The sequence below is a fragment of the Canis lupus genome, chromosome 8, assembly GCF_003254725.2.
Source record: "Canis lupus dingo isolate Sandy chromosome 8, ASM325472v2, whole genome shotgun sequence".
Taxonomy (NCBI): Eukaryota; Metazoa; Chordata; class Mammalia; order Carnivora; family Canidae; genus Canis; species Canis lupus.
In genome coordinates this window covers 31638055-31658040 of record NC_064250.1, presented here as the reverse complement: position 1 = coordinate 31658040, position 19986 = coordinate 31638055, and positions in this window count along the sequence as shown.

The window sequence follows — 19986 nt, the reverse complement described above, 5'->3', positions numbered from 1 at the left end:
GAATTAATACATACTGTCTAAAGTTAATAACTTAAAAAATAAATGTATATGTGTGTATACAAAATGTGTTTATTATTTAAATGATGGTGTAGCCAAAATGATTTAAAAGGGGAGATTTACCAACTGTGGTATTTCTTCTACCTACCCACTTCTCCCACTCATGAGTAGAGAAACCATGTAATTTATCATCCAAATAGGACACTTAGGAGAGTGAAATTGGGAGCTAAAAATAATGAACAATCATTAATCCATCAACAAGCATTAACCAGGACTGTCTGGGCAAACCAAAACGTAAGGTCATTCTACTCATAAATCTGTAGAACTTCTTCTATGAGGCTAGCTCAGGGTACAAGAAGGGAAATTACTTTTAAAGCTCTCCAAGTTCTTCATTATCTGGCTGGCAAACACAATGAGGATAGATGTGAGTAAAATCTGGAAAGACAAATAGAGTCAAATTTAAACGAGTATTCAAATTGTTATAATGTACACCTTCTCTAATCCCACATGTAGGCAAGGGGATTTGCATTTGAATTCATCTGCGTTTCCAATCAGTGTAAGAAATCTCCCCTTCTCCAAGCACTAAAGCAGAAATAACGACTCACTGGTGTGCCTGATTATTATGATTCTGTGATGTCCTTTAAATTTTAGGGCTAGTTCCAGATCCATATACGACAAACCAAAATAATACTTTCAGCAAAAACAATAGTAGTTGCTTTTTTTTTTTTTTTTTTTTTTTTTGGTGATTTTCTGTGTCAAGATGTTTCCAGTTTGCATGAATCACAGAGCTGGATAAACAAAATAAACCAATCTAGATTTAGAGGGGATAATCCATGGGACCTCAATATGTGGGTGAGTGGGAGGCTTAACAGCACCCTTCCTGACCTAGAGACTCCTGGAAGATCTCATTTTCAGCTTTCTAGGTGCAGTAACTGTGCCTACAAAATACATTCTCAAATTCCACTCTGAGCTGGACTCTACTGACTGGCTTCCTACCTGCTACAGTCAGCGAGGACAGGATTGACTTGGGAGCCAGACCCTTTCCATCCCTAGGGCTACAAGGAGATTTGTAGTCCCCTGGTCTGAATAGAAACTCTTTAGTCCCTCATAAACTTCTCTTGGTCTTATAGAGACTCTAGTAAGGTACAAGGGAAAGCAATAGAGACACAGAAAATATCCTTTTTGCTTGTTTGTTCACTTGCTTCTTGGGGTGGGTGGGGGAGATAGACATTTCTCCATATTTCGAAGACTCATGTCAAAGTCATCAGATATTTTCTGCATGATTCCTTATTGCAAGCAAACTTAAAACTTGTGGGTCTTTAAGAATAAATTCCTTATTCTGCTATCACTTTCTATTCTTTATTTTGAATGACAGCATAAAAAAATTCTTGGCCCCCTAGGAATTGGTTTTGGTTGTTGATGCTTGAAGAATCCCATTTATGTAGGATTATAAGAATAAGTGACTGTTAAACCCCAATCACCCATCCAAGAAGATGTCCTCCCACATGCTAAATGCTTTGTGCACCCTTGAATATTTCAGCAGTGCTTGTAGAAAAGCATGCTGTCTCCTTCACCAAGGAGGCCATGACTCCACTAGGAAATTAAGGCAGTTGGTTGACATTTACCCTAGGTTCCCAATTGACAAAACAATGACAGGCTTCCAGAGCAATATTCTCCTGACTAAAAATCTAAGGGATGCAACCTGGATCATTTAAAACAGTATTATATAGGGGTGAATGGGTGACGGGCACTGAGGGGGGCACTTGACAGGATGAGCACTGGGTGTTATTCTGTATGTTGGCAAATTGAACACCAATAAAAAAATTTATTATTAAAAAAATGAAATAAAAATAAAACAGTATTATATGTGTCACACATATGGTCAACTAATCTTTAACAAAGCAAGAAAGAACATCCAATGGAAAAAAGACAGTCTCTTCAACAAATGCTGTTGGGAAAACTGGACAGCTATATGCAGAAGAATGAAATTGGACCACTTTCTTACACCATACACAAAAATAAATTCAAAAAGGGTGAAAGACCTAAATGTGAGACAGGAATCCATCAAAATTCTGAAGAAGGACACAGGCAGCAACCTCTTTGACATCAGCTGCAGCAACTTATTACTAGTCATGTTTCCAAGAGGCAAGGGAAACAAGGGCAAAAAACAACTGGGATTTCATCAAGATAAAAATGTTCTGCATAGTGAAGGAACTAATCAACAAAACTAAAAGACAATCTACAGAATGGGAGAAGATATACACAAATGACATATATCTGATAAAGGGTTAGTATCCAAAATCTATACAGAATTTATCAAATCCAACACCCAAAAACAAATAATACAGTTAAGAAATGGGCAGAAGAAATGGACAGACATTTTTCCAAAGAATACATGCAGATAGATAACAGACACATGAAAAGATGCCCAATAACACTCATCATTAGGGAAATGCAAATCAAAACTACAATGAGATAACCACTCCATATCTGTCAGAATGGCTAAAACAACTCAGGAAACAACAGATGTTGGTGAGGATGCAGAGAAAGGGGAACCCTCTTATGTTGTTGGTAGGGATGCAAACTGGTGCATCCACTCTGGAAAACAGTGTGGAACCTTCTCAAAAAGTTAAAAATAGAACTATCTTATGATTGAGCAATTACACAAATACAAAAACAGTGATTCAAAGGGGCACATACACCCCGACGTTGATAGCAGCATTATCAACAATAACCAAACCATGGAGAGAGCCCAAATGTCCATTGACTGACGAATGGATAAGGAAGATGTGTACATACATATACACACACAGGAATATTGGTCATCAAAAGGAATAAAATCTTGCCCTTTGTAATGATGCGGATGGAGCAAGAGTATATTATACTAAGCAAATTAAGTCAGAGAAAGACAAATACCATATGATTTCATTCATATGTGGAATTTAAGAGACAAAACAGATGAATACGTAGGGGAAGCGGGGAGAAAAGAGAAGGAGGCAAATCATAAGAGACTCTTAACTATAGGGTACTAACTGAGGATTGCTGGAGGGGAGGTAGGTGTTGGGATGGGCTAGATGGGTGATAGGCATTAAGAAAAGCCCTTGCTGGGTGTTACACATAAGTGATGAATCACTAAATTCTACTCCTGAAACCAATATTACACTCTATGTTAACTAACTAGAATTTAAATAAAAACTTGAAACCAAAAACAAGACAAAAAAACAGTACTACATATGTTCACAGAACATTAGTTCTCCAAGATGCTTCCACGGCTGTATACATTTGGGGAATTCTACTCACCACAGCATGTCTCAAAGATTCATAATACAGGTCACATATGAAATGTTCTTAGAAATCCTACTACTCAAATAAATCTGTGGTTAAACTAGCATTTCCCAAACTTATTTTAACACTGAACCTTTGTTTTATATATCACATATCATTTTCCCAGAAGACATTTGGGGAAGTGTTCTAAGAGAGGAAAAAAAAAAAAGAAGGAAGAGAGAAAAGGTATATAGAAGGGAAATATGAGAAACATTTTCTTCAGTGACAAAGACTTACACAATAACACCTTTCTGGGAATTAGGAACCAATATCCTGCTAGAAGAACCAGTTTTTAAAATGTGTCCCCTTCTTTGGGCTGACACAACTGCATGGCAAGCAAATAGCTTTGACAATACTGCTAGCTGAATTTTGGCCCCCACATGTACCCCTTACCCAAACATGAAGGCCCTACTTGACCCTATACCAATCTGTGACACATTATCTGTCCTTTCTATCACCAAAACATGGAGACTAAGAGAGCCCATTCCACTGAAAACTCTAACTCCAGCCTAGACTGCAGTGGTTTTGTCAGAACATCAAGTCTTCCTTAAGCATAAAGGAAAATCTAGGCTTATACTGGGACTGGTGTGAACATAACAATTTTCTGGACCCACTGCGAAAGTACCCAAGGCAGATGAGGTTTGATTAACAGCTCTTCATATCCCCTCTACCCCCAGGTAAGTCCTTTGTTTATCTTGGGGCATTTGTTTTTCAAAATAACTCACAGTCCTCTCTCTGTCTCTTTTGGGGTAGGTGTTCCATCTAAGCACCTGGGATATTGATGACTTAACACACCACACATTCCCACCCTCCACAGCAAGGTATTCTATCTCAGGACCTAGAAAGTGAGCTTGGCCTTGGCTATGCAATCTATACATGCCACCAGGAGTATCCTTCTTAACGTGTGAAATGTGCTGCTGGCAGGCGGCTGCAAATCCCCTTTCTCCAGCTACTTGCCTCTCTATGACTGATACCTCAGCAATTCAGCAGGATTGGTCCCAAAGATCACTGGGACAAAAAGGGTTAGAGAATGGGAAGAAACTGTATACGGAATTCGTCCAGAACTAATCAGATCCAGTTACAGTGTTGGAGCTCTCTTGCTCACCCATGCTCTCTCACAAGCAGGATTCATTTGCCCTTCTGTTATTATTATTATTTGTTCTGGGACGTTTTCCTTTCTCTAGAACAGTTTCATACCCTGAAGTTTCCTGGAAACACTCTCTGGGAGGAGTCTGATCCTTCATTATTGAAACTGGCCCAGGCCTGAAATGTTGTGAGCTGTAATCTCAGCCAACGTCACTTTCTCTTCCTTGTTTCCTTTGCAAAACATCACTGCAATCAGTCCCACTGTTTTTCAATACAAGGTGCTGGCACTGAGCCCAGAGGTGGCTGCCCAGGCCTCGTCCTGTCAGGGAGTGGAGATAGTGCCAACCTGACACAAAGCCCTCCCACCAAATCTCTGGGTGGCTCCTAGCCTGCAGCACTGCCCAGCTTCCGGGATGAGGTCAGAGTGCAGCAAGCCAGGGAGCCAGCCAGCTGGGTGTGCCCTAGCCTCCCACCCTGGTCCCTAATCACATTGTTACCCATATGGCTGGTATTATAAGCTTAATAGGACCCCTTGGCCTAATTCCCACTGGGGAGCCCCAGAGCCCCTTTGAGTTTTGAAAAGCCTGATCAAATGAAGAATGGCAACTGGGAGGCTCCAGAAGGGACCCTCCTGCCTTTCCCTCCTCTCACAGAAATCATTCTTCCTCTCTTTTCTGTTTTTGCCTTGACTCTTTGGTTGCCCCAGCTGTTCATCTGCAGAATTTTTCTTCCCCATTATCTTTGGAGTCTGGCTCCTTGTCCTTCAGATAGCAGCTTTAATGTCACCTCCTCCAAGAAGCCTTCCCTGACTTCCCAGGTTGAAGTGGCCACCTTGCAACTCCACCATATCAGCTTATTTTAATTCTCTGCATGGCATTAGTGACTGAGAGACTGTAGAACAGGAAACAAGGGTGTTACCCGTCTTTTTCGCCTGACACACAGGTGTTAAATATTTATTGAAAAATAGGAGTTTGTGCATTGTATGTTCTCATTCATTTGGGGAATATAAATAATAGTGAAAGGGAATGTAAGGGAAGGGAGAAGTAATGTATGGGAAATATCAGAAAGGGAGACAGAACATAAAGACTCCTAACTCTGGGAAACGAACAAGGGGTGATGGAAGGGGAGGAGGGCGGGGGGTGGGGGTGAATGGGTGACGGGCACTGAGAGGGGCACTTGATGGGATGAGCACTGGGTGTTATTCTGTATGTTGGTAAACTGAACACCAATAAAAAATAAATTTATTATTTAAAAAAAAAAAGAAAAATAGGAGTTTGTGTACTGGCCCCAGTACTTACTGATTGTGTGACCTTGGGAAGATTACTTAAACTCTTTGTGCCTTGGTTTCTTATCTTTAAAACAGGGATAATTATAGCACCTAATTTCTGGGATTATTAAAGGATTAGACAAATAATCCTTATATAGTCCTTAGCAGGGTGCCTGACACAGAGTGGACACTCAAGAAGCACTAGCTATTATCATCATCAACATGTTAGCCCATTAGCTCTCTGGTCATCTCCCAATATTCACTAGCCTCCCAGCCTAGCAGAGCTGTGAAAGAATGCAGAGGAATCCAGACCACAGAGAAGGACAGCGGAGGCACTGTAGGGAAGTATGCTAGAGGAAAAAAGGTCACAGAAGAGCTCATGAAATCAGACCAGGAAAGTAACACCTTCTATTTCCCAAATAAGGACTACTTCTTTCAAGATTTTATTTATTTACTTGAAAGAGAATGCATGGGGAGGAGCAGAGGGAGAGGGAGAAGCAGTCTCCCTTGAGTGCAGAGCCTGACATAGGGCTTGATCCCAGGCTCCAGGATCATGACCGGAGCCAAAGGCAATTGCTTAACTGACTGAACCACCCAGGTGCTCCTCCAAAGTGACTCTTCCTTTGTTTACATTGTGGTGCTGTGTCTCCCACCCTGGATAAGACAACCCCTCAGGTGGACAAACATACCTGCCAACAGAGGAGAGCGGAGAAGGCTAAGGCTTCAAGAAGTTCTCCCAGCTTGGCCAGAATAACCAGAAACAGGCACCTGATTTCCATGACAAATATGGTAATGCTGTATTAGCTAGTGGAGCCACTTTCTGTATTGCTGTATGGTCATATACAGCAACACAAACTGGAATAGAATGGAACCTGTCCTCTGTTGGCAGAGTCACCCCAAAGGAATGGAGGGATCAGTAATCCCAGCTGGTGTAGTAATGGATTGTTTCAAAACCAACTCATAATTGATGCCAAGTGAAAGCACTGTGCACCCACTAAAATATGGCATGATTTAAGAAGTAAAGTACATTTGAAACCTTCAGAAAAAAAAAAAAAAAACCCACCCTTTCTACAATCTAGATATTCCAGCTCAGGCAGAAAAAGATACAGAGGTCTGTCTGTCAAGTCTTATTTGGGTTTCCTCATAAGCCTGACACCAGGATCTGGGTACAAGTTTTATTTGGAGGTGACAAGAACTCATGGTGACAAAACTGGAAACTGAGACAGTGAAGGGAGGCAAGTCAGTTAAGGGGCATAAATGAGAAACTTCTGGCTGCAGATAGCTGGGCTTTATCTCACTGAGACCTCTTAGAGACCCACCTCAGAACTCATTACTGTGGGGGTGAGGAAGCTGGAGGATTTACCCACCGAGTCCTGTCCCTTATTTACTAAGGGTTGCTCCTCGGGTGTTAACTCCCCAACATTGTGTCCAGAAAGCACTGCCAGGGAACGTTCTCAGGCAGAGAGCCAGGGAAGCCAATGGACTCATACAGGATCTGTTTGTGGGCAATGTTTGAGTGGGCCAAAATGATCTGAGCTGGGCCAGACAAATCCTGCTATATCAGTCTTTCTAATGACCAGTAGTAAGCTTCTTAAAAATAATGCCCTCATGGATAGAGGCATTTTAGAACATCTATTTCAGATTTGTCTTAACTTCCTAGAAATCCTTTCAACAACCCTTAAATAGATATGGTTATATAAATTAGCTTATGATTTCTTTGAAAGAAAGATTCACGGGCAAGCAAAGCCTTCTCCACTAGTGGCCAGAATTCTGTCCTCCCTGGAATTGTAGTAAGAGCCCACAGAGTTCTGAGTAGACACTTTGCTTTAAACACTTTGGGAGGAGGTCAGATCTCACCAGTTTTCCATGGCGACGAAGCAGGAAAAGAGATAGAGTAGCCTGTTTTGCAAAGGTTTGAAGTTCAGATTGAAATCATAGCAGGGAGGCACACACCCTTTCCCTAACTACAGGGTAGAGTGAGCTCAGGAACTGGTGAAATAAACTGGATCCTAATGAGAAAAAATAATCTCTCTTCCCAAGTGACTCTCCACCCACCCATCTGGACATGCCTACTCTCACAAGCCCTGGGCAGGAACGGGCTTACTTTGAACAACAGAAGCATATCAGGGATCATTTTCCTGGAATTTAGCCATGGAAAAATTCACCCAACTGCCATTTGACACTTTGATCCCCGGAGCTTCCCCCTCCCCTCCCCAGGCACTCTGTAACCTCCATAGGGTCTTTGGATAATATCCTGCTTTAACTAAATCCACATTGATATTTGCCAACAAAGAATTTTCCACAGGCACTGCTGCCTGTGTTACATTCTCAAAGGGGGCAGGTAATTCAGCATGGAAGCCTCCAAGAAAGAAGGAAAAGTCTCCTTATTCCTGGATTACAGCCCAACTTGAGGGTCAAACCTTTATGAAAGACACACAAGAAGGTCAAGAATTTTTCTACAACTATTAAGTTGCCTAGAATAAAAATGCTTATAATCAGTTCACCAGGTAATAGTGAGAGGGTCATAGGATGGACAATTAGGAAGTCAAGAGTCCTTTGTTTCTGGTTGACACTCTTCTGACTAGTTATGTGGCCTCAGATGAATCATTTGACCTATCTAGACCTGTAAAATAATGAGTCAGTCAGGAGTAACAAAGAGTCAGCTCCTACAACAGTGCCCCTGCACCTACGATAGAGACTAGGGCAACAAAATGCCCTCTCCCCTAGAATAGTGCCATGCATGTAACAAGCACTCCATATTTAGTGGCTAAATGAATGGACATGACAAATATGTCACTGTGTCTGACTTCTACTCCTCTGGCAGGTGCTGCTAATCAATGGTGCAAGTTTTTCATACTGAAATTGGATGCAGAATCATTATTCTTCTCAGCATAAGTCTCCAGACAGGAATAACTATTGGCACTCACATGTGAAATACCTATTGCCATACCAAGACAAATAGGAATTTCCCAATAGTCAACTTTTATCATAAGGAAAATGCTAAAAAGTAGACTGTCAGTCAGAAAAGATAAATACAAACATGACTGAATCTTTCAATCTAGTCTACATAAGAATCTAGATTTTTGTCATCTTGATTAGGGCAAGAAATACATTTGATCAGTGATAAGATCAGACCACTTGGGAGTCTTTACAAGCATATACACATTTTGATACCCTATGGAAGTCATTAAATTTCTAATCCCAACCATGTAGAAGAAAACCAGCTCTGATGCATATCCCCAGCAAGTAGACATATTTACTCAGTGCTAACTCTAGAAGTATCCAGTGTCTGGGATCTGGTACCTCGTCTGGGGAATCATACTTTCCCATCGACTTCACACAGGTGAAATATGAGAATGGGTTCCCCAGAGAAACAGAACCAACAGGAGATTAAATATAAAGAGAGATTTATTGGGGTACCTGGTTGGCTCAGTCATTTAAGCATCTGTTGATCTCAGCTCAGGTCTTGATCTCAGGGTTATGGGTTCAAACCCTCCCTTGAGCTCCATGCCCAGCATGGAGCCTACTTGAAAGAGAAAGAGAAAGAAAGAGAAAGAGAAAAAGAGATTTTTTGGAACTGGCTCCCATGATTATAGTCTGAGAAATCCCATGATCTCCACCTGCAGGCTGGAGACCGAGCAGAGCCATTCAAATAGCTGAGAGTAGATAGTGTAGATTCCAGTCAGAACCTGAACACCTGAGAACCAGGAGCACCACAACAGAAAACTGAAGTCCCAGCTCAGACAGGCAGGGTCAGTTCAACCTTCCTCTATCTTTTTGTTCTATGTAGGCCCTCAGTGGATTGAATGAAGCCCACCCATATTGGGGAGGGTAATCCACTTTATTCAGTCTACTGATTCAGATGCTAACCTCTGCCAGAAACAGCCTCACAGACACATCCAGAAATAATGTTTAACCAGATAACTGAGCATCTTGTGATCTAATCAAGTTGACATAAAATTAATATTATAAATATCAAGGACAACATGGAAAGAAATTTAAAAATAAGAAGAACAAGAAGCCACAGAAAGACAACAGAGAGTGGGACAGGAACAGGAAGGATAGGCCTTCTAGCACAGAAACCCTCAACATTTTAAGCCCTCACTGCCTGAGCTGCCTGCAAATACTTGGTAGCACTAAGCTAAAATCCCCTTTGGGAAGCCTAAAAGACTATCTCAAGGCACAAAGATTAAAGCTCACCAAATGGCTTTTGGAACACCATCAAAAGGGCCCTTAGGGTGTGAAGTCACTGATCTTCACATTTGAATACAGAGCTGTTGACATTCTTGGGGGCAGCTGAAGGGTCATATCTACCCTGACTGTCCCATGCTAAATTATCTATCTGCTTTTCTGCAAAAGTAAACAAATGAAGTGGATCCCTTTCCACTATATATGCAAAGCATTAAGGCACAGATGTTCCCTCTGGCCAGAAAAGCCAGTTTTCAATGTGTTCATCTACTGTTCATTATCTCTTAAGGCATGAACCTGGAGAAATAAATCTTCTAGAAATCTCTGGGTATGAAAAGAAATGGATAAGGTTTGAATTCTTAGTAAGTAGCTTTAGTTATTGGAAGGGGTTATTTTATTTGCCCCAATAATTGCCATGAGACCTTAACTGTTACTCATGCTGGCTTCAATTAAAATCCCCAGGGCTGTGAATTAGTAAATTAGTGGATTTAACAAGAGCCCAGGGATCAAAGAAGCAGAGAAGTTGCTAAGGCAAAAAGCGCAGGGGGCCTTCAGTTAATGGCTCCCCCAGGGCTGAAAGGCCACACCTTCAAGAATGGCCCCACTGAGGGAACATAGACCAAATGCAATTCTTGGCTTTAACACAGTACCATGCTTTGTTGACTAATGTTAAGTTTCCTCCTGAAAGGAAACAAAAATGAGACAAAAATGCTAACACGCCCAATCTGTAAGTAAAGATACTCTTAACAAAAGGACACTCTTGGTCAGCACCCATTTTGACCACAGAATTGTTTCGGCCTCTGGAAAACACAGCTTGCTGCCCACCAAAGATTTTGCTCCCCTCCCTAGTACACATTTGTTCTTGGGAAGTAGCAGCCCAGCCAGGGCCTACTCAATGATCTAAAAATCGAAGAGCTTGTCGTAAAGACAGGTCTTCAATAAATGCTCATCTTGTTCTAGAAATTTTTCCTCATGCAAAAGGGGGCCCATCAAGGAATGTAAGTGGAATGGATGTAGTTGAAAGCAAACATGTTTCTTCTATTTGTCCTTCTCCCATTCACTAGCTGGGAATTGATAGGAAGAAAATAAGGGAGCCATGCACTGAAGATAACAGAGCCTCTATCAACCTGAATCCCTGAAAGCCTAGGGAAAGTGGAGCCACCTCACTTTCAGCCAACCAGAAGAAAGTCCTAAGAAACAGGATATTTATATTAAATCACTGGAGTATGCTATAAAAGCTAGGTTGCTCTAACTAACCCATTGTCCTTGATTAGAAAAGAATTTGAGCCCAGCCATTACTCTCATGGCAAAAAAACAAGACAAACCAACAAACAAAAACAACCAATACACTCCCACACCAATACACAGCATCCTGCAAATTCTAAACAGTTCCAGAATTCAAGATTATTTCCGTAATCACCTTCATCAATATGGCTTTGCTTCCAGGTATATTATATCTGTAACCTACTACCCAAAAGGAAATGGGTCAGCCCCCTGGAGAAGTGGAGGTTGCATTAGTTGGTTTGCATAGCTTCTCTTTGTAGGGCTGCCAACTTGCCAGACACCTTTGCCTCTCACCTTAACATGCATCCTATAATTCTTAGACATTAGTTCTGTGATTCTGACCTTGTCAAATATGCATGCACTCAATTCCATCAGGCTATAGTGTATGAGGCTTTTTGAGTGGTCTGAATGTGCTGACTCCAATACACCCTCACATATGGTCAAAAAGTCATCTTTCAAACAGATTTAGCTTAAACTCTTAACCATCCTAACCCCCACTCTCCAGTAAGTCCCTGTACAGATTCCTAACCCTACCTCCAAGTTCAGAGTTTTGTGCCTTCCATACTCTCAGGGAAGCATGGGCTCTCAGAAGGCAGAAGACACATGAGAGGTCTCATGCTCTGAAAATCTGAAAATCTGTGTGAGGAAACTCCTTCCTGCCTAAGTGGTCATGTCTATAGGCTGATTGGCAGCTCTACTGATCCATGGTGGTATAATTACCTCATAAAGGCAGTGATTGCTGGAGCCCATTCCCCCAACTTGAGAAAACTGATCAGGGGATCCCTGGGTGGCGCAGCAGTTTAGCGCCTGCCTTTGGCCCAGGGCGCGATCCTGGAGACCTGGGATCGAATCCCACGTCAGGCTCCCGGTGCATGGAGCCTGCTTCTCCCTCTGCCTGTGTCTCTGCCTCTCTCTCTCTCTGTGACTATCATAAATAAATTAAAAAAAAAAAAGTAAAAAAAAAAAAACTGATCAGGTGCTTCTTTTCCCAATTCCACAGTCAGTGATATCACATTGGTAGCTTGAAGTCAGCCCCGGAGAAAAGATTTAAACCATAGAAACTGGCACGCACTACAAATCAGGACTTTTTTATGTCCCAGAGAATGGACTGTTAACATTTACCAGCATGCCACTGTGTGAAGCAGAAATGCTGCCGAACCACTTAGCAAACAAGAATTAGTGGAATGAGTTCTGTTTGCCTACCTCTTTCCTTCTCAGAAAGAAGGACCGCACTAATCTCCAGAGCAGTGACAAGACCTGTTGGGCATGCTCAGTGATACTGTTAGAACATCTGTTCTGATTATGATAAGAAAAAGAGATGGGACAGTGACTTTCTACGGCAAATAATGCACACAACAAAGCTGCACCACTGCAGACTTCAAGAAGCAGATTCATCATTTTGGATACAACAAAATGTATCCTACCTCAAGTAATCAGATTCTAATTACTTGCTCTGCCACTCACCTGGGCACTGTGCAGGTCTTCCGAGGTAGGAGGAAGAAGGAAAAGGACCAAGCTCATTGTCAGGCTGTCAAGCCCAGAGCTGGGCATTTTTCATGGGCTAATGCAATTGACCTTCACACAGTCCTCTGCCTTAGGTATTAGTATACTCACTTTTCAAAAAAGGGAAATGAGACTTCCGAGGTCAGAAGAGAAACTTGCCTAAGGTTACACAGTGGTAAGGGGCTGGATACTAATCTGGGTGTGTCGGACTCCAACACCACACTATTTGTATCACACCGCACTACTAAAAGGCCTTGTCTTACTTATCTGTGGAACTGCAATAAAAGACAGACCCCCACCCTGCCTTGTGAGAAATTAATGACAAATGTGTATTTTTAGAATAACAGCTTTGTTGAGATATAATTCCCATACCATTCCTAAAGGGTACAATTTAAGCCTCCTGTAGTGGGCTTAGTATATTCACAAAGCTGTACAGCTATAATACTCTCTAATTCACCCCAAAGAAGAAACCCCACACCCATTAGAACTTGGTCCCTGTTCCTTCCTCCCTGCAGGCCTTGGCAACCATGAATCTGCTCTCTATTGCTCGGGATTTGCCCATCCTGGACACTTCATATAAATGAAATCATATATAACGTGTGGCCTTTTCTGTCTGGCTTCTTTCACTTAGTATAATATTGGCAAATCTTCTTTAAAGTTCACGCAGTTCAGCAGATGAAATCCACTAAGTTGAAAGGCAAATATAGGCAGTTTTGATTTAAATAACCACTAGGCAACAGAAGCAAGGCAAAAAAACATGAAGTACTGGTATCGATGTGTTTTTAAATTCAATTCTACTACATTTATTGAGTGCCTCTAATATGCCAGACACAAAACAGAGAAAATCCTTGCCCTCAAAGAGCTAACATTATGGTGGGGAGAAATATACCAAAATAATTAATAATAATAATAATATCATATTAGAATATCTTAATTAACGTGTAGAAAAGAGCAGATTTGGGGAATCATGAATGATGGAGGAGGCCTCTGAGTAGCCTCTAGACTACATGTATACATTCATGTCTCTCTCTCTCTCTCCTTCTCTCTCTCTCTCACTAAATGCCTGTTTGCTACCCAGGTGCTGTCCTAGTGCCCTTTGGGTCTCCAGATGCCTGACAGCAGTGGGCCCCCACGTGACTGCCCTCATCAGATTATCAGGCATCTTTTCCACCAAGGGTAACTCCAACTTCCCTTAGGCCAGGCTCCCTTCCTCTCGGAAATTTCCAGCTCAGAAGAGGAAAGAAGTTCCTCTTCCCCTCATCTCTTCTTACCAGAGCAGCAGTGAGAACACCATCACCCCTGGCCAAGGGAGGGAAGTGGCCAACTCCAACCTCCTCATGCCCCCTTCACCCTGCCCCCATGCTGCACACATTTACCAATGACATGCAGAGTTTCTTGCCAGATATTTCAAGGCATAATATCTGCCTTCATCTAAAGGTTCCTGGAGCCTGGTAAGGCTTCCTTTAGCCTCCACATCCTGCCACTTCACAAATTATTGCCTACGTCAGCTCTCCTGCTGCTACTGTTTCTGTTTCTAAAACACTAAACTTTTTTTCAATCATACATTTATTCTTACAAATAGAACTAGAAACATTTTCCCCCCAGGTAACCTCACCATCTCATACATCAACAAGATTTATTAGGCTATAAGAATCCACACCTATAAGTATGGATGGTACCTATAGAAATTCTAGTTTTGTTCCACCAAGAAATACACTCCTCCTTCCACCAGCAGTACATATTGATATACTATATATATATATATATAATTAATCAGTTTTCAAATAGCTTTTTATTATAAAAACGCTACATGAAAAAAAAAATGATACCACATATCCTTAGAGAAAAAACAGAAACTACAGAAAGGAAAAGCAAAGTCACCTCTTGTAGTGAGGAGTCTATAAGATGGCCCCCAGTGATCCTTCCTCCAGATAATCACGTCCTTGTGAAATCCCTTACCCTTGCCTATGGGCTACACCTTATGACCTTATGACTCACATCTAGTGAATAGACTATAGAAGAGTCAGGGATATCAGTTCTGAGATTAGGTGTGCAAAAAAAAAAAAAAAAAAAAAAGAGTTACCACAGCAGGTCTGAGACTCTTATCCTCAGAAAGCTCTGCTTATAAGGTTATCCCCTGGCTAGTGCCTGGGAACTTGGATTTCAATAGTTTTCCCACCATTCCCTGATAAGAAGGGCTTACTCCTAAACTGTCTATGCAAATAATATGGCTTAGGCTGAATACCAGTCTTTCCTCAGGGAGTCTGGAATTTTGATACATTCTAGGCAGAGGGTACCTCTATGTGACCAGCTCCTGCTAAAATCCCTGGGCATTGAATTGTTAGTGAGGGTCCCTGGTAGACAACATTTCATGCACACTGTCACAACTTTCTGCTGAGGGAATTCAGTGTGCCCTGACAACTCCACGTTCCAGAGGACTCTTGGAAGCTCATACCTGGTTTTCTCCAGATCTTTACCTTATGCTTCTTTTCCCTTTGCTGATTTTGCTTTGCATCCTTTCACTGGCACTACTGGCAAAAAGCAAAGGCAAAATGAAGAACTACAATTTTCCTTTATTACTATACGAAAAGTTTACATTCCAGAATGACAGCTGGTATTTTCTTTTAGGCAAATTGTCCCTTTATTTTGGGAAGTATGGGGAACAAAAAGAAGGGTCTCTTTAATGGTCACACAATTTATAAGAACCCATTCTGAAATGGGGAGGCTTCAGACACTAAGTTAAATCACTAAGCATAATAATGCAAATGTCATTATCCTCGGTGTGAGTGGAATTAATTTGTACAAATTATGTTTCCTTTTAGGAAAACAGTTTTCCCCTCACCAGAGTCTTTGAGGGATTGATGGCAAAAATTCCTGGGAGGGGACATAAGCTTAAGAGCACTCTTGAGAGAGGAATAAAAGATGGTCCTTGCATTAATGATGACCAGTTGGTGGAAAAGGAGAAACACAACCAGTAGAGGACACATGGATACATGGGTGAGACTGAACCAAGCATAAGTTTTCTGGAAGCAAACATACCTAGTTTCCAATTTTAAGCTTTCTTTTTTGCTTTGCCATTCCCACATATTATACCTAAGTACTCAGGAAAATTGCATTGAGCATCACAGCTTACTCTTACCTGTGCTTGGGGCATTACAGGGAACCCAATTGTTGTCCATGATTCTGCAAAGCATCATAAGGAGGGAGATATTAATCTGGAGGAGAAAGTAACAGGTGACCTGCAAAGGAGTGAAATGCCAGACAAAGTAATAAGAGAAAGAGCAAGGAATCTTCTAGTAGAAAGCTCAATGGGGGCTTGAGCCATAGGATATGAATATTAAAAGCAAGTATAGCCTCTTGAGGCTAGAGGAAACTGGAAAAATCAAAGTTACACACATTTTTTAATAACAAATTGTAATCAAACTGAACATACTGTTTATAGCCTAATTCACTTAGCAATATGTTGTATCTTAAAAATTCATCTACAGTTCAATTTGTACTAGCCTCTAAGTATTTTATCATAAGGGAAAACCAAACTTTGCTTTACCAATTTCCTCTTATGGGACATGCAGGTCATTTCTAAATTTTTATCACTATTATAAATAATGCTGCAATGAATATGTTTATATTAAATCTTTGTCCAAAACTGTAATGATATCTTTAGAATGCATTGCTAAGAATGGAATTATTAGATCAAATGATATGCACATTTTATGAGTTTTTAATCCATTTTTCCAAATTGCTTTCCAGAAACATTATACCAATCCAAATTCCTGCCAACAGGAGATGAAAGCATAATTTGCTCCACCACTTAGCCAAAACTGGGTATTATCTTTTTATTATTTTTACATGATACACATGCACGTTCTTACAATACTTGCTTAAACATATTATAAGAAAGATAAGGTTGAAAATTATTTTCTTGTCTGGTTTGTACGGGCAGGCCAAGCATAAATAATAAATGTCATTCTAGACAGCCCTCAGAATTACTGAAGCAGACAAAAAAGAAAGCCATATAACCAGTAGTCACACACTGCTCATCTCAGTAGCCATTTCTGAGATGAGTACAAACAGGTTCTATTGACTACAAAAGCTCATTCCTTTTGCATTAAACATCTGCAACTTATACCCAGTTTTTAAAAAAAAAAAAAAAAAAAGTTTTTCTTTTGCCAAAAAAAAGAAAGCTAAAAATGGATGAAACATATATAAGTCTTAGAGAACTAAGAACTTCTTTTTAGAAGGAAAGAAAATTATTTTCTAGCTAATGGAAGTGACTACTGCTATTGACAAATAGGGAAAAACTTGGCAAATTTGCAAAACCAGGTTTTGGTAACAAAAGAACCAGAATGGAAAACATTTCATTTTTATGGAATGTTTTATCTCCATCTGAGACTGTGTCCTCTGCTCTTCTGCCATGTTCAGTCACTGTGAAAACTTAACAGTGACAGTTCTACAGAGAAAGAGAGAAAGGTCTCAGATAAGAAACAGTGTCAGAACTGCTGGATTTTAGCATTTCCTCATTTAGTAATGATTTCCATTCTTTGTTTGGGAAATGTAGACCATGCTCAAACATAAAATGTCATTAACCTGAGAACTGTTAAATAACAAGTCAATTCTGCAAAAATGTATTGAACAAATATTAAGTGTCTTACTGGTATTGAGAAGGGGAGATGAGGGTGATCAAGAATAAGGAATGGCTGGCTCCATCCTCAAGGGACTTCCCAACTAGCAGGCATCAACACACACACACACACAGCCAACACCACCACCTACTACAGTGGAGAAGCTGAGCAGCAGTATAAAAAACCACATGAGAGAGAGCAGAGGAGAGAACAATAGAATGACTAAAAAGCAAAGGCCGACTCAAGGAAGAGACAGGATTGACTCCACCTTGGGAAAAAAAGAAGGGTTGCAGAAAGAGGGGAGTGAACCATAAGAAGAAGCTCTGACAATGGAGAAGACAGCTAGAGCCAAAGAACAAAGTGTGTGAATGGCTGCATGGAGCATAAGGTGTGCTGGCATAGAGGGATACAGGGGAGACAAGGTTGAAAAGAAGGTTGACGCCTACATACTATATGATTCGGAATCTGTGACTTTCTGGAAAAAGAAAAACTATGGAGACAGTAAAAAGATAAATGTTTGCCAGGGGCCAGGAGGAGTGGATGTTGATTAAGTGCAGCCCAGAGGATTCTAAGGCAGTGAGATTACTCCCTACCTACTAACATCATGTATACATGCCATTATATATTTGTCTGAACCCACAGAGCATACATTATCAAGTGTGAACTCTGTTGTAAACTAAGGGCTTTAGGTGATTAAGATATGTCAATAAGGTTTGCAGTTGTAACCAACGTACCATTCTGGTGTAGGATGCTGATAAGCAGGGATTCTATATATGGGAGGGGGCAGAGTGTATAGAGGAAATCTGTTACCTCTTGGTTTTGCTGTGAACATAAAACTGCTCTAAAAAAAATAAAATAAATTTAGGGGTTGTAACTGAAGGCCTTGTATGCAATGCTAAGGAAAATGAACCTGATTTGGCAGACCACTGTTCTCCAAAATCTTGATCATACACTCTATTCACTGAAAAAATCTCTGAGCACACACCCTAATACAGGTATATGTATTTATTTACTTATAAAATTATATAACTGATCTACTCTATTAATGTATCATATAATACACATAACATTTATACACATGTAAAATGAAATATACATGAAAATATAAACTAAAAAGGATGAGATTATAATATTCAAATGTCTTACAGGTTGTGAGCTTCATATTAGCAGAAGCACATCCTCAAGGCACAATGTACATTTACTTCAAAATTGCATGTAAAATTTAAATTTCAAAGAGTCTTTCTTGATAACTTTGAATTTGTTTAGCCATTTATTGCCAGGGCTCCTCAGAGGACTGGTAAGATAATGACCTCATTTTTTGGTATGTTGAGCTGGAGACATTCAGAAGGAAATGTTTAAAAGAGAAGTGATAAGATGGATCTAGAGTGGTATATTAAACTGAATAGTGGGGGATCCCTGGGTGGCTCAGCGGTTTAAGCACCTGCCTTCAGCCCAGGGCATGATCTTGGAGTCCCGGGATCGAGTCCCACATCAGGCTCCCTGCATGGAGCCTGCTTCTCCCTCTGCCTATGTCTCTGCCTCTCTCTCCCTCTCTCTGTGTATCTCATGAATAAATAAATAAAATCTTTTTTAAAAAAAATAAAAATAAATAAACTGAATAGTGTTCTCCCAAAATTCATGTTCACCTGGAACCTCAGTACATGACGTCATGTGAAATGTCTTTTTTAAAATTTAAATTCAATAAGCCAACATTTAGTACATCATTAGTTTCAGAGACATAGTTCAGTAATTCATCAGTTACATGAACACCCAGTGCTCATCACATCACGTGCCCTCCTTAATGTCCATCATCCAATTACCCCACTCCCCTATCCACCTCCCCCTCCAGCAACCCTTGGTTTGTTTCCTATATTTACAAGCCTCTCACAGTTTGTCTCCCTCTATGGTTTCTTTCCATTCCATTTTTCCCTCCCTTCCCCTATGTGGAAATACAATCTTTGAAGAGATATTTATCAAGTTATGGTGAGGTCATACTGGGTTAAAGTGGGCCCTAATCCAATGTCTGGTGTCCTCACAAAAAGACAGAAATATGGACCAGGACACATGAAAAGGTGAAGACAGAGGCAGAAATAGGAGTGATACAGGTACAATCAAGGGATACCAAGGATTGCCAGTAAGCACCAAAAGCCAGAAGAGGCAAGAAAGGATTTCTCTCCTGGAGCCTTGGGAGAAACCTTGAGTTTACTGATATTTGATTTTGGGTTCTGGCCCCCAGAATAGTTAATAAGTGAGTTTCTGTGGAGTTTTTTTAAAGATTTTATTTATTCATGAGAGACAGAGAAAGAGGCAGAGGGAGAAGCAGGCTCCCTGTGGAGAGCCCAATTCGGGACTTGATTCCAGGACCGTGGGATCACAACCTGAGCCGAAGGCAGATGCTCAACCACTGAGCCACCCAGGTGTCCCAGTCTCTGGGGTCTTAAACTGCCCAATTTGTGGTACTTTGTTAAAGAGCCCTTGGAAACTAATATGAGCAGATTCCTCATTAGGGATCAATGTAAGAACCAAAACTAGAAGTTGTGCAGCCATCCTTCTAGAAGACTCAGAGAGGGCAGGAAAGATCTAAAACAGAATGAGGGCAAAGAGAATGTGAGAAGCAAGCAGAGCAGCCAGAGTGAGACACTGGATAAGAAATCAGGAAACAGGAAAGACCTTCTGGTTCAAAGAGAATACAGGCAGAATTTAGTAGGGGAGACA